The 12,681-nt window shown below is 36.9% G+C and overlaps 1 protein-coding gene across 1 annotated transcript in view; it reads left to right on the top strand.

Annotated features, from left to right (window-relative positions):
• ELP4 (elongator acetyltransferase complex subunit 4) overlaps window positions 1–12,681 on the top strand; it is a 127,197-nt gene that overhangs the window by 98,939 nt on the left and 15,577 nt on the right. The window lies entirely within an intron of this gene.

The following is a 12,681-nucleotide window of genomic DNA, read 5'->3' as shown; positions in this document are numbered from 1 at the left end:
TTTTTGTTTCAAGGCTTTGACATGTCATCAAGTGTAAATCTATTCTAATGCCAAAATCCCTCTTGATGTCTGATGCCAATCAGTAGCTTTTCATCTTGAAAAAAGGTAGTGAATAATTTGCCCTGCGGATATTACACAGATACCATATATGGTAAGAAACAAAGAGGGGAATCCCATACCCATTTTTTAAATTCAAATAATCATGTTAAACCAGTTTGCTTTCCTAAATACCATTGGTAGTCTGGTACATTTTCTTGCTTTCAAGTGAATATTGAATACTTGTCTAATTTGCATATTTTCGATGTGTGGAAACAATATACTCTTTCTGCTGCAGTATTTTATTTCATGAGCAGTAGCCAACGTGCTGAAATATGTGAATTTTATTACATTTGTTATTTTAATAGGAAGCTCGAATCTTTTACCTCTTTCAGCTTCATTAGGTTTTTTTTGAAGAAAAAATAAATAAAAGGCATTTGCTGTATAGGAAGGTCAACATTTGCTTTGTGAACGCAGTTTGCACCCATGATTTTGAATTTCAATGAACTGTAAGCCCTAAGAGTGTTGAATTAAAGGCATAAAACACTGTAGTTCACTCAAGAGCTCAAAAGTATGTAATTTCTTTCCTTATAAAGGAGGCCTACTGAAAACCTAATGAACGTGTTTATATAGCTGAATGGCACACATATAGTTGGTACTCTTAAGAAAGAAGCAAGCAGAGCTTTGTATTTAACTCCTTTTCAGGCTAAAATATTACAAGATTTTAGGGTGCTCGGGACTGTTGTGATTACCTAATCTGACCTCCTGTAGAACACAGGTCGTGGTATTTTGCACAGTAATTCCTACATGAGGGCAGATACATTCTTCAGCTGTAGTCGTTTTTGTTCTGAGTGTGATTGGCTTCAACTACCACCTTACGTTAAGTCCCATATTATTCGTATTATTAATTAATACCAATATAGGAGATTTTCCTCATAACTTGTAGTTATAGCCTTTCGCCCAACATTACTCAAAACAGTTTGCATACTTGAATTAAACTTCAAGATATTCCTATTTTTAAATGACAAGTCGTATATCATTTCCAATGTGCTCAGGAATAGAAGTCGTAATCTTTTGGTTTAACTAATCATAAGACATTAATTAGCTGATTCACTAACCAGTGATGATTTTAGGCTGAAAAATCGTATGATAATTCCAGTGAACTCAAATTGTTGCTTAAAGGTTTTGCTATTGATTACTGGGGTTCAAGTTGTCATTCTAAAATCATCAAGAGTGCTGCATTGCATACCACATGCATATATTGTCTGCCTTCATGCATAAGAGACCCCAAAGAACTGTTAACAACTAAGCTTATATGGGAAATCATCCGTATGTTTTTTAATTGAATCATTCATTAAGGAATGAAATGCAATTGTTATCCAAGTCTTGAAAACTAAAATTTCCTTCGGAAAAATGTAAAAAGTATTTTACATGAGAAAAATATCTGTTAGCATTAAAAGTAGGCAAAGATTAAGTAATGATCAAGGGTAGGATTTCGCTAGATTAGTGTTAATTGCTGACCTCTTCAGAAATATATTCTCTAATACTGCTTGACAGTTTACTCCTAAATCTTGTATCTTCTCTGAAGGATCCAACAGTAGGATCTGGTAACTAACCACTAAAGAGTAAGTAACCAAGTATACCAAATATGCTATTTTCCATTCCATTTTATTCCATGTGATAAATTGATCACCTGCTTCCAGTTAATGCCAAGATATTGCCAGCACTTTTTACAGTTCTGTTCTAACTCAAGTGGATTTAGTAATGGGACAATGACTGCAGCATAAATAAGAAATACTGCACTCTATGCCTCTACGTTTCTGCTCAGTGCTATTGAGTGCTACTTTTATAGGAAACTGTTTGTAATTTTTCTATTCACTAAAGTGCTTTGCTGTTATACTATTTTTGATGTTTATAAAGGTATATCTTTATAATGTAATGATATAATCAAGTAGGAACCAGTGAGCCATAGGGACCCATAAGTATACAAATACAGTGAGCAGATATTCTTTACTCTATCCAAACAGACACCTGGCAGAGAATAAACATATAACATGCAAGTAAAACAAATAAAGAAATTGACACCACCAAATGTCGTATTAATGGATTATTCCTCTGTTTTCATTTGGGGAAAAGGAACGATAAGCTAAATTAAGAGAACAAAAGCATTGAGCCCAAAAGGATGCTGACAGTGGGGTTGAGAACAGAGCACATAGATGTTATTGAGGCAGAGGATTAGGAAGCGAGGGGGTTGAAGCAAACTGTACAAGGCAGAGGAATACTGCCCAAGTACAAGCTTTTCTAAGTGTCCAAATCTCACTACTTCAGCGTCTTTTCCTACAGTTCTGAGATCTAGTTAGGTATAGGTAATTTCTTCCTCCCTTTTTCCTCTCCAAGGAAATTTCCTACTGTGGAGTAAGAACATGGCTTAGCACCTGTGGGTCATTGTGCTGCAGAATGTACATGGGCTGGGAAAAGCAGTCCCTAGCTGGCCTGCTTCTGGCGAAATCCAGGCTGCTAATTTCTGGGCGATACGAGAGTTCTCAGTACTGGAAAAATTGGGTTTTCTCATACATTGCATAGAATATAATCAATGCATAAACAGATGGTGTATATGTGTATATATACGTATGTATACATACATACATATATACATATATATATATATATATACACATATACACACACACACACGCACATATATATATATATATGTATATATATGTGCGTGTGTGTGTGTGTGTGTGTGTGTGTGTGTGTGTATATATATATATATATCTATCTCCAGGAGCTTGGCTAATAGAATTTATATTGGAATAATAAGAGAAACCCTTCCTGCAGCACAGGTGATTTGCCTTCACCTGTGCTCCCCTGGCTGACTCATTGCTCACCTCAGGTGATCAGTCAGAGGTTCAGGCCGTGACTCAGCAGCCCCATACACATAGATATATTGGAGAAAGAAATAAATTGGAGAAAAATGGATTCTTGAAGAATCAACAGGATAGTAATGACAGGACTCAACAGGAAAATAACTTGATGGATCTATGAAGATCTAGAGTGAAGGAAAAGAGAGTGTCCAGGGGCGATCGTTTTTGATGCGGATAGGTAAATTGCATACTTCAAGAGTTGTATTAAGAACCGATTATTATATTTCATTGGGCTGGAAGATTTATGTGACTATTAACATTTTATTATTTACTTATTTTACACAGTAAATTGAAAGATGTATTAGTCTTTCAATTCCGGCCACTGTGTAAAATAATTCAGTAAAAAAAGTTAACTACTTACTTTTTAACTTACTTTTAACGTTTGATCATCAAATAGATCTAATTTCTTTAGTCCAAAGGTCATGTTTAAGCTACGGGTTACCACTTTCAATCAAGCTTGGCTTCACCAGAGGCCTCATCTCGCATTGCTAAGTGACTACGATGAAGCTGCATTCAGTGACACTGAGCATGGACGTAATCTGAGATCTGGGTGTAAATGTTTTGTTTGGATTCTTTAGTTTTCCGCTCTACCACGGCAGGAAAAGGACATACGCCGTGAAAGCCTGTGGTCTCCAGGAACACTGCTCTGCTGCTGAAAACAATTATAGGGAATGGTTGCTGGGCAATCAGCCATCAAGTAAACTAAGGTCCCTAAGCTTTCCCATACTTATCTTGATTAATGATTTAGCTAGTCATAAAATACAGTGTATTTGTAATTGAAATAGAATACTTAATGTTCTTCAGCAGAAATAAAAAATATGTCTCGTGTAAAAGCCGGCGCTTCTGGTTGAAATAGGCTGTAATTAATATTATAAATAAAATCAAGTGATACAATTCTCTAGTATTTTTTAGTGGCAGAACCTTTTACATTTACAGCGACAAGTAATACAAAAAATATCGCATTTGTCATCATTTGCAGTTGACACTTTATGATTTTATTTTTGTTTTTTTAGATTGTTACCTGATCCTCAACTGTTGGGTTTTGGCAATAACAAGTTCTGATACAGCTTTGAATAGCATTCATAGAACGCTTTCCAAGCTGCATAGCACATGGATTGAGATCTGAGAGTCAAATGCTACTCAGAAAGGCCAACTATCATGTTATACAAAATATTTATTGAATTTGTTTTCTTCTTCAGTGTAGCTACATAGTACCTGAGCATCTTGGTAGTAGGGAAATATCAAAATAAATAGTAGCATGCCAAGATGGTGCATTTGGTGTTCTGTTTGAACAAATGCAAAACACGTAGTCAAAACCATCTTTACTAAGTTCTACAAATGTATTGAAGGATAAAAAAAAATAAAAAAATAAAAAAAATCCACGTATATATGAGATACAAATTGCCTTCAAAGTGTCCATGTAAATTTTCCAACAAAAATATGAAAGTGACATTCATTCACAATGTCAGAAGAATATTATTTTTATGCTTTGGCTCTGCTGGCTTAACACATGCACTAACTTCTTCATGATTTGTTCTATCTTAGGGCTATTTTCAGCATAGTCTTTTTATGGGGCTATATTGTGTATAAAAATATAGTTTTCTTGACATATAACATATGTTCATAGGACCATAAAAATGCTTCATCTTTTGAGGGCCCAGGATCATTAAAAATGTCTAAATTATTAAAAGACAAAACATTTTATTTTTGTTGTGGTAAAAGAGTTCTATAGTTATCATCTGAAAATTGTTCTCAGAGAACAAGAACCACGGTTAGCTAATGTTACCTAAACTTAGCTAGCTTAGGTGGATTGCCATTGCAAGTAAACTACACCTTCGTAATAGAAAATACGTGCATTTGTGTCTGTGTGTGTATTATATATGTTTTCTATACATATACACTCAGTAACCTTCAGAGGAAAAAAAGATTATCTACTTTAAATCTTTCACTTTTAGGTCTTATATGCACTCATGAGATTTTGCTGTGTCTGCTTCCTAAAATGTCAGAAGTTTTGCAAACACATTTTAAGACAAAATCTTGCTTGTGAAGTGGAAAATATGGCAAAGAAAAATGAGAAAGTGAGAATTGCCAAAAAGCAGGCAATGTTTTCCATACATATTTTATTACTATTAATTAAAGTTTCATCTTCATTTTGCACAGTTCTTTGTTATCTATCACTAGTAGGTAAAAATCCTCAGTGATTAATTCATTCCGTCCTATACAGAGTAAAGGCCTTTACTGAACATCTTAGAAGGAACCAACTTATTTCATTTATTAGGTACATAAGAAGCTTTGGAATGGGTAGTAGTAAGACTCTCTGATAGCACTCATACAGATAGTAATAGCATTTGGGTTGAAGATCAGATCTTCTTTGTGACTTTCTTTTATTTTCCTTTGTGTAACACAGGCCCAGAAGAAACTAACATTTTAGTACTGTAGTTTCTCCAGAACTTCATACAAAGACTTTTTTTTATTTGCATCGCACGAAAGAAAACCTATTACCCACTTAAAAATCAAATTCTTATTGCTAAAGGTTTTCATTTTTTCTCCATTATTATCCAAAATAGTCGGCCAAGATTTTTTCCTTGCAAGAGAAAAAGTCACTGATAAAGTCAGGAGTTCCTTAGTAAATTTATTTAATTTAATATATTGGGCGGGAGGGGGGGAAAGAAAGAAAAAAAATGTCTCCTTTATAAATAAATTGATTTTACATCAAAGAAAGGCCTCAATTCTCTTCTTGCCTCCTAACTGAGGTGCCACATCTGGTCCACTCATATACCCAAATACACACACTGAAAAAATGGATTGTTATCTAATGGCCAATTAGCGAATACTTCACCCAATAAACGTGATGTAAGAAACTGACAAGAGCTCTGTTGAGCTATATGGCAGTTAAGGATTGTGAACTTATGAAGAAACGGCAGAGAAATCAAATTTAATCTTCTTTAGCATTTAAATCAGCAGTGCAGTTGCAGAACCTACTTCATGCTATCCTAATGAGTCTTCTGTTCCCTTCTGCAGGGGCTTTGGAAGAGATCATTTTCATTAAGGTTTTTTAATCCATTGAATGTCAGTGTCTATTTGTTAAGTGATTATTACATACTATCAATGTAGAAATGTAAAGGTGCAGGAGGTACAGCAGTCACTGATGTCTAATAAGAGCCATGTACATACTTACTGTACTTTGTTTCCTTTGATTTCTTGTGCCTTGTATGCGAGTGTCATTTGGGGATGGAAAGTTTAACCAAAGTGTAGTATGAACTACTCAAAAAGCATGTAATCTGTAGTACGTTACTGAGGGAACATGGGCAATAATTTTTGGAAACAGTTTGTTTCATAATGTGTTCTCCATCAGTTCTGCTATTCTTAACATGCTAAAGAAAAAAGGAAAGACAATGACCCAAGTTAAACATGTGAAAACTCTCAGGCTAGAAGCCCCAGCGTTTTGCAGTGCATGCCCTACTTAGCAATGTCGCACTGTGTATGTGATAAGATTGTTTTAGGCTCTTCATGACTCACCACTCACTTGTTCAAAGCTTCGGATATTTATGTTATATCAGAATGGAAGAGAAGTCCCATATAATTAGTTCTGTTTACTTTCATTAATAATTTCACCCGTACGTTAAGTGAAAAGTTCCGGTTACACTAATTAAGAATTTCACCTACGTACGAAGTGAAATTATCTTTCCTTAGATGACCTAACTAGACCTAACTTTAGCTTCCAATTTGTTCGATTTCTACTAAGAATATTCTGTTTCCAGCAATTGTTCCACCTCATAGTTTTTGTCTTCCAAGTGAAAAAGCACTGTGTACTGCTGGAGTTCTCATGCTGACTAGAATAATTTACTTCACCAAAAATAGTAAATTGGTATTTCTTACTTGGGTTCAACTATTCAGTAACAGTTGTGGAGCTGCTGAGATTATAAGGAAGTTCAGGGATGAAGTGCAAAGCAGGAAGATAGGTCATGAACTGGATTCCTAATGCTGATCCGATGTTTAGTCAAGGTTAACTTTTTTTAACCCCATATTCTCTATAATACCTGGCAGATTTTTGGCAGCTGCCTAATGTTTCTGAAGCTGCAGCAGTGTAACAGTACAGCGCAGGAATGGTTCTTCTAACAAAGTCAAATAAAATAAACAAGCTGTTAGGTTCAGTAAGACTAAGCTAGATGACAAAATCAGGCTCTTAGATCCTAAGTGGTACTGGTGGAAGTATTCTTCTAGTTTGTTTTTGTTATAGTTGAGTTGATATTTTCTTGAATGAAATTTAATCCCTCCCGCACTGGTGTTTTGCTAGTATACTTTTGGGCACAAGTTGTATTTTCCCAGAGTACAAGCTACATCTAGCTTATAATAATAAATAGCTTCATAGAATTTACGTAACTACCCTTAATATAGAAAAATTAAGTCCTGGCATTATTCGAGCAGCTTTCAGAAATGCAAAGAGTACAAAATGTGTGCTGCAGTTCTCAGATGATTTGACTGGTTGAACGGTGCATGCACGTTGCATTATATAGACCCTTTGAATTTTACATTTGCTAATAAAGGGGGAAATGAACGCATCATCCAAAATGCAGTCTGCACTACAATTGTGCTGACATTAAGTTTCAATTAGACAAGAATGTGACAGGAACATTTAATTAGTCAATAAATATCTGCCTCTGGAAGTTGACAACCTGGAAAGTAGTCTGCTTTGGCATTTCGTATCCAGCACAAGTTCTGTCAGGCAGGGCATGTCATTAGGTGTTGTGCAAGACCTCACCTTAGGTGGAACTCTTCAGAGTAAGTGGTTTTAACTTTGATTCTCGTTCTGCTGGTGATGATACGTTGACAAGAAGGGTGGAATTTTTTAATGAGAAAAAAATAAAAATGTTAGTCTTAAATAACAGCCCGTGTTGCTGATGTCATGTTATGTAACACGGTGAACTGTCTTTTTCCCCTGCATATACTGTGATAAAGTCAAGAATTCAACACTCGAAGCTAAGTAGAAACTAATTAAAAGTATGTTACAATGTGTTCCTTAGAATTACTGTGATTAAAATCCAGCTTTTATAACACAATGGAATTTAAAAAATCATTTGTTTTCCATGCATTCGTTTTATCAAAAAGTGATTGTTTAAAACTATACTGCATTAATTCAGATAACATTTTCCATCTGAAAAAATATTAATGCCTACCTGTTTTCCATCCTGCATGTGTAATTGCAGTCATAGGAAATAAAGTTGGAAGTACACGACCTCTTCGTAAGTAAGGATTTTAATAGTAGATCCCGGTTCACAAATCTGTGCTTTCTCAGTTCCTGAGTAGTGGGAACTCCCCTAGGTAAAATTTAAAAAAAAAAAAAAAAATCAGCATTGACTGTAACTGTCTTTTCCTTTTTTGTTTGTATTTGCTGAAGAGCTGCCCTGATATCTGTTTAAAGACACATGCTGTAACAGTCATATTTAATGTTGAAAGATATTGTCACTGTGCTTTGCAGTTTTTCAGCACTAAGTTATAGTTGTGGTTTTGCTTTTTGTTTGTGTTTTTTTACATGAGTGGAGATGTCTTCACCTCACAGGCTTTGCGTATGATGTGCTGTACCTTTCTCAAGTACGCTTCCAAAGTGCAGACCTCTATGGGAATCCTATGCCTCCGTTGCCATGTTGTTCTTTGGTAAGCAGTTCAGTGACTTCAGGGCCCACGTGAGATGGAAGGCTCCTAGAAGAGATGCTGGTGGTATTCAGGCAAGGCAGGACGGTGCTGGGTGTGAGGGGCACCCATCTTTAACCACTGCCAGAAAATGCTCATCTGCCTAGAGCTGTCTAAAGCCCAGAGCAGCAGTGATCAGGGACCGATAGACAAGGACACAGCAGCCAGCTCATCCTCTCTTCCTCATCAGAGCCCTGGGTAACAGCTGAGGAATGGGAAATTCCAAGAAAAAATAGTCAGCTGTTTTCCTCCCATGACTTGAAGGATATTTTTAAGGAGGGTGTAGCATCGAGTGGGACAAAACAACATTACTTTTATAAGGAGGGTATTGGAGGACTGGTAAGAGATTAGTGAAAGGGAATTTATTGGAATGAAAGATGATTTCTCAAGGTATTTATCAGAGTGAAAAAAAATGGAAAGAGAGCTGAAGGTGTTCACTTAGCGCTGAAGAAACCATCATGAAAAATAAGAAGAGCCCGATCATTAGAAATGAAAAACTGAGATCCAGCCAACAGGTGTTTCTCACAGATGCCACGTACAAAAGATTTTTTTTTTTTTTTTTTTTTTTTTTTTTTTACACACCTCTGAAGGGAATGTTAAAATTAAGTGTTAAATATTGAGCAGCAGAAATCAAGAGAAAAACATGGCAATTACCAGTTATGCATGGAGGAAATCCTTTCCTGCGTTTATTCTTGCAGTGGAAATCCTGGGTTAGTTCTGGAGGCGATTTCAGGACTTTTCTAGATTTCTGTTGCCATGATAAAATCTAGTTCTCACTGCTAATGAAACTGGCAGGCCTGCTTCCTTCTAGTAGACACATTATCCCGCCAATGAACACAGGATTAACCTGCTGATAAGTAACACCAAGTTATTTCTTCGGACTTCCCTGTCCTTTGCTGCCTGTGGATCACAGGGGGTGACAAAAGAAAAGGTATTTTCCTGGTAACGATCACTTCCACTCGTGTTACAGAAGGCTCAGTGGAGCAGTACCTTAATTCCCTAGCAATAAGCTCTTTAAAAAAAAAAAAAGACTCATGCAATTTTCCACTCAGTGCTGGCAATTCTAGATAATATCCTGCCTGTATTCTTCCACGTTTATATTTTCCATCAGTAAGACATATTTCTGCATTTGGAGCTTAAATAGTCCCACAACAAAGTACACATCCATGTGACTTGGCCTTTCACTTGTTGCCTTGATGTCAGCAGAAAGCATCCAAATACTAAGTCCAGTTTGTTCAGTTTTTGATAATCTCAAGGTCCTTTCTCTTCTAAGAAATTTGTGTGGCAACTACACTGAGTCTTCTCCGTAAGTTTTCACTAAATCACCAGTTCTTGCACACAGTCATGTCCAAATTTAGCCTGTCGTGGTATAAAAATTTATCTGTCAAGTGAGCTAACCCAGAACTGTCATTCTCACCATTTTAAAAACATCTACTATTCCACTGCATTTAGATGTGTTTGTTATTGTGTGGGTTGCAAGTTGTGTTTTTTTTAGGAAGAAAAAGGGCAGGTTCTTAGTGTTTTTAATGACCCACATTTTGCTCTTTTATTGTATTGTCCAGTGGGTTTGTACTTCTTTTTTTCTTTTTTTTTTTTTCCAGCTGGCAGCATTGACAGTTGTGTGTTTATCATCCTTTTCCCAAAATCTGAGAATGTTTTCTGTAGGCTGTTCTGAAATTCTTTAACCCAGGAAGGCAATTCTTTCTATCTTGCTCATCGATAGATGCTCATTGCTTCTGGGCTAATCTGGTGCTGTGTCAGCTCTCCCCTTCCTGGAGAAAATGCAAGTGGAAGTGAAGAGGTGGAACGAGAGCTGATGAGTAGTGGCTGCCCCTCACCTTCAGGTATTTCAGAGTAGTCACTGTTGGATGGGAGTGGTTCAGAGGTGTGCTGGGCAGGAAGGGACTGCACCCCTTGGCTTCACAGCTCTTATAGCTCTCGGTTAAAGGAGACATTCTGTCCTGCTTTGAATCGATCTTGCTTCTTTCTGATGAGAATGTTCCTCCAGGTCGCAAGCTGTTAGCGGTCCCTCTGTGCACATTAACACCTGCCAATGAGCCAATGTGCAGTATTGATGCTCAGCCAGCAGTAACCCCGCTGAAGGTCTTGACTGCTGCCTTTCCCACCTCGCTAAGGAATGGTCCCAGGAGCACTCAGTCTTCATTGCCACCTTCTCATGCCCTTGTCCATGTTAACAAAGTCCTACAAAACTGAAAGCTCAGCTAAGGTAGTGCAGCTTACACTGCAAAAAAAGGCATTTCTTCTCCCACTCGCCTTTCTTTTCTGACCAAGGATCTAATTTCAATGCCTAACCTGAAGAAGTTTAATAAATTCTATTTTCACATCTTATACTTCTAGCAATAAGGTAAGAGGCAAAGCTAAACGTGAGACATGTGACTAGCTTGCTAGTTGTGACAAGCCACCGATAGGAGGCAAGTGTTTGGGCATAGTCCTGCCACCGTTGCCACCAAAAACAGTGGGATCAGGAGTGGCACTGGGTAATGACTTGGCCTCTCAGAGCTTAGCTGGCAACAGTCTCAGAGCAAACAGTCACTTTCTTAGGCAAAAATATAAGTCAGATAGAGACACAAGTTTCAAATTATAAGATGAGAAGCAGCAAACCCACAATAAATTGGAAAATTGTATAATCAATGGATATACAGATGATACATTTATATATCCAGGAGCTTGGCTAATGTAATTTATATTGGAGTAATGAGAAAAAGTCACTCACCCTGTCCTAGGTTCGCGAGATAAACTCCAACGGAGCAGATTCCATACAGATCCTTCCCCACTGGCAGTCAGCTCTTAAATGGCTCTAGGAGAGGTGCAGCCAGGCTCCACCCCTTCCTGCAGCACAGGTGATTTGCCTTCACCTGTGCTCCCCTGGCTGACTCATTGCTCGTTTCAGATGATCAATCAGAGGTTCAGGCCGTGATTCAGCAGCCCCATACAGAAAATGAATCTTTGGATTCCACTTAAACCTGTGAATAGTGGAGGTTAGGCTTGCTGAGTGAGCACTTTATGACAGAGGTATTCATTATCCTCAGGAGAATTATCTGCTCTTAGTTGTGAGTCATACTCCTCTCTTCACCATCCTAGTTCCTTATTTAACTGAGGAGAAACAGAATGCTGTGGGTCAAAGCCCAGCTTTGTATACTCAAAACAAACACACGCCCCACGCTCCAGAGTCACAGTCCATTCATAAATCATCACTTTTTGTTACTTCCCAAGTCAGATAGTTAGGTAAGAGTAAAAAGGTGGGGGAAGAAATGTGCATACATGGTATTTAAAAAAAAAAAAAAAAACAATCAACTATACAAGAGCACAGATTAAACCCAGTTAAAAAAAAAATAAAAAATCTTTTGGGAGGAGAACATGCAGTGTCGTGGTTTTTTCTGAAAGTTCATTTTGTGTAAAAATAACTCCATTCAAGCTAGAATGTCCAAACTAGAAGACCTTATTTTTACCAGATATGTTTTCTATTGCATTTGTTCCAGATAGTCAAATATTTCACCATGTTAAAGTACTAGGAGTGGGGAAGTTCAAAACGACAAAAAAAAAGTGGTGTAGTTCTCCTTTTTACATAAACAGGTTTTAGCTTCTTGCGTACTGTTTTTATTTTCTTCATTTTTAGAACCTTCTTATTTTAAAAGAAACATATCTAAGGTTAAAAGTTTTGTCATGCATGTGACATTCATGTTGGCAAAGCAATCTAACTGATTCCCATGCATACTGTGGTCTGCATTTTCAGGGTGCAGTTCTGGCCCCGCGAAGTAAATGGCACATCTTCCATTGGTTTAAGGATGAAATCCCCTCTGATTTATGTAATTTAGATTTGTTCGTACATTTTTCATACTAAGTGCTATTTTATCAAACGCCAACTGAATGTGATTATTTTTAACACTTCTTGACTTGTAATTTGCAATTAGTGTTCTGTCTTAGAAATACGTCATTATTAATCTTGCAATTCAGCATATTTTAAGCAAGCAGTTCTCAACGTCTTTAGCAGATTTAATTCCCCACC

Source organism: Meleagris gallopavo, chromosome 5 (assembly GCF_905368555.1).
Source record: "Meleagris gallopavo chromosome 5, MGAL_WU_HG_1.1, whole genome shotgun sequence".
NCBI lineage: Eukaryota > Metazoa > Chordata > Aves > Galliformes > Phasianidae > Meleagris > Meleagris gallopavo.
Note: the sequence above shows the minus strand (reverse complement) of the source record. Positions and strands in the feature narration are given on the sequence as shown.